The sequence below is a fragment of the Piliocolobus tephrosceles genome, chromosome 14, assembly GCF_002776525.5.
Source record: "Piliocolobus tephrosceles isolate RC106 chromosome 14, ASM277652v3, whole genome shotgun sequence".
NCBI lineage: Eukaryota > Metazoa > Chordata > Mammalia > Primates > Cercopithecidae > Piliocolobus > Piliocolobus tephrosceles.
Window position 1 is genome coordinate 29,470,432 of NC_045447.1, and position 3,631 is coordinate 29,474,062.

At 45.9% G+C, this 3,631-nt stretch overlaps 1 pseudogene; it reads left to right on the top strand.

Annotated features, from left to right (window-relative positions):
* The first annotated feature begins 1,082 nt into the window (after positions 1-1,082).
* Positions 1,083-2,520, top strand: LOC111536820 (annotated as a pseudogene).
* The last annotated feature ends 1,111 nt before the right edge of the window (positions 2,521-3,631 follow it).

Consider the following 3,631-nt stretch of genomic DNA (forward strand, 5'->3'; position numbering starts at 1 on the left):
GATTACACTCCAGCCTGAGTGACAGAGGGAAATTCTGTCTCAAAAAAAAGGAAAAAAAAAGGATGTGTAAAAACCAGAAAATAAGCTTACCAGATCAACTGACGATCAGCTCTTGCAAGCCTGGAATGTCTTTGGACTTTATTTATTCTGGGAGAAGTGGGAAAGCTAGTAAGGATTTTTAAGCAGGAACATGACTGCATCAGGTCTATATTTTACACTGAATTTTTTTAGTGGAGGCTGAAAACAGCAGGGAGGTTCCTGGACCCAGCGAAACGACATGTGGAGTCTGCCAGCCAGTGAATGATCATAAAGAATGTACCAGAATATGAAATACCTGCCTGATCCTGTTTCAGTTAAGTCGTTGTAACGATCTTTCACAAAATTCAAACTCAGGATTATTAACTGGGATAGAAATACGAATCACAACTCTTTTCAAATTGATTTTTAAAATACCATAAGCCCATCTTTTCGCACATCCTACCAGCTTTGGCATCCCACAGAGCTTTTAAAGTAAAATTAACCCACTTCATCTTCCTCCAAAGATTACTCATAAAGACCTGTCTTTGAACAAATACTTCTCCAAGTAAGCCTGTTTTTTATTAGAGCAAAATGCAATCCAAAAATAGGTTTAGAAAAAGAGCTATGATCCACGATTAATACACTTATTTTTCTCAGTCTCAATTTTAGTCATTTCAGCATGTCCAAAACTACTGCACACCAACCTTTTCTTTTTTTGGAGACGGAGTCTCGTTCTTGTCGTCCAGGCTGGAGTGCGGTGGCGCCATCTTGGCTCACTGTAACCTCGGCCTCCCGGGTTCAAGCGATTCTCCTGCCTCAGCCTCCTGAGTGCTTCAGCCTCCCGAGTAGCTGGGATTACAGGCGCAAGCTACTACGCCCAGCTAATTTTTTTTTTTTTTTTTTTTTTTTTTTTTTTTAAGTAGAGACGTGGTTTCACCATGTTGGTCAGGCTGGTCTCAAACTCCTGACCTCAGGCGATCCACCCGCCTCGGCCTTCCAAAGTGCTGGGATTACAGGGGTGAGCCACCGCGCCCGGCCACACTAACTTTTTAAGAGAGCCAAGAGTTCGATCGGTAGCGGGAGCGGAGAGCGGACCCCAGAGATCCCTGAGCAGCCCCCACCGCCGCCGCCGGCGCTAGTTACCATCACACCCCGGGAGGAGCCGCAGCTGCCGCAGCCGGCCCCAGTTCCCATCACCGCAACCTTCAGCAGCGAGGCCGAGACCCAGCAGCCGCCCGCCGTCCCCGCCCTCAGCGCCGGTGACACAACGCCAGGCACTACGGGCAGCGGCGCAGGAAGCGGTGGCCCAGACGGCTTCACATCAGCGGCACCTGCCGGCGGGGACAAGCAGGTCATCGCAACTAAGGTTTTGGGAATAGTAAAATGGTTCAACATAAGAACGGATATGGTTTCATACAGGAAAGACATCAAGGAAGATATATTTGTACCCCAGACTGCCAAAAAGAAGAATAAACCCCAGGAGGTACCTTCGCAGTGTAGGAAATGGAGAGACTGTGGAGTCTGATGTTGTTGAAGGAGAAAAGGGTGCGGAGGCAGCACATGTTATAGGTCCTGCTGGTCTTCCAGTTCAAGGCAGTAAATATGCAGCAGACGGTAACCCTTATAGATGCTATCCATGTCATAGGGGTCCTCCACTCAATTACCAGCAAAATTACAGGAATAGTGAGAGTAGGGGAAAGAACGAGGGACAGGAGAGCGCTCCCGAAGGCCAGGCTCAACCACGCTGGCCCTACCGCAGGCGACGGTTCCCACCTTCCTACATGCGAGACCCTATGGGCGTGGGCCGCGGTATTCCAACCCTCCTGTGCAGGGAGAAGTGATGGAGAATGCTGACAACCAGGGTGCGGGAGAACAAGGTAGATCGTTGCGGCAGAGTATGTATCAGGGATATAGACCACGATTCCGCAGGGGCCCTCCTTGCCAAAGACAGCCTAGAGAGGACGGCAATGAAGAGGATAAAGAAAATCAAAGAGGTGAGACCCAAGGTCAGCAGCCACCTCAACGTCGGTACCGCCGCAACTTCAATTACCGATGCAGATGCCCAGAAAACCCTAAACCGACCGGGCATGGGGGCTCATGCCTGTAATCCCAGCACTTTGGGAGGCCGAGGTGGGTGGATGACCTGGGGTCAGTAATTGGAGACCAGCCTGGCCAATATGGTGAAACCCTGTCTCTACTAAAAATACAAAAATTAGCCAGGCATGGTGACAGGCTCCTGTATGTAGTTCCAGCTACTCGCAAGGCTGAGGTAGGAGGATCGCCTGAACTCGGGAGGCAGAAGTTGCAGTGAGCAGAGGTCTAGTCATCGCACGCCAGCCTGGGGGACAAGAGCGAGGATCCGTCTCAAAAAAAAGAAAAAGAAAAACAGAAAAGAAAAGAAAAGAAAACCCTAAACCACAAGATGGCAAAGAGACAAAAGCAACCGATCCACCAGCTGAGAATTCGTCAGCTCCCGAGGCTGAGTAGGGCGGGGCTGAGTAAATGCCGACTTACCATCTCTACCATCACCCAGTTTAGTCATCCAACAAGAAGAAATATCAAATTCCAGCAATAAGAAATGAACAAAAGATTGGAGCTGAAGACCTTAAGTGCTTGCTTTTTGCCCATTGACCAGATAAAGAGAACTATCTGTATTATCTAAGCAGCATGGGGTTTTTATTATTTTTACCTAAAGACGTCTCTTTTTGGTCATAACAAATGTGTGTGTGTGTTTTTTTTTAAGCCTGTTTTTTTCTCAATACGCCTTTAAAGGTTTTTAAATTGTTTCCTCTCTGGTCAGGTTGAGATTTTAATAACTTCATTTTAAATTTGTAATAAAAGTTTACAACTTGATGCTTTCAAAAACGTCAACAAACTGCAAGCACCTGTTAATAAAGGTCTTAACTAATAATAATAAAGAGCCAATGGGATTACTTTGTACAGAGAATAAAAATCTGAATGAAACCAGAATGAAAATCTAATCTGTTCCATACTTCCTGAAGTAGCAAATTCAATGGAACTGACCAGAACCATACAAAATCTATCAAATCAAACTTTAAAGGGGATTCCAAAAAATCTCCGTCTTGTAGTTAACATACCTGCCAGCTCGCTTCCATTAGTCTTTTGAGAATGGCCAACTAGATTGACAGAAAGCCCAGGACTGAGGGGTTTCCTGGACTTTCAGTGCTAAGATCAGAACATTTGGGTACCCAGTTTCACTCCCACCAAAATCCCTTCTAAAATTCTTAGACATAAGACTCATTTCGTTTGGAAAGTAAAAATTAACAGCAGAAATGAAGAGGAAAGAGAGAAACTCAGGCTTTCTTTGGTATCCATAATGTGGAACGAAATACATTCCAAGAGGTAGAATACATTTCAATTGAGTTCTCATACTCACAACTCCAAACCTGTGTCCTATTACAGTGATGTAGCTTTCAGGCAGAATGCAAGGGATTTTTTTTTTTAACCTCCAAATCAATCACTTGGCAAATGTCTAGTGAGGTCCTACCATGTGCCAGACTGAGGATCAAGTGTTGGGATCCTGAGATGAAAATGTACCAGCCTGGCCTGGGGAGATGCTCGCAGGCTAGAGGCCAAGCAGAGTGGATGTACT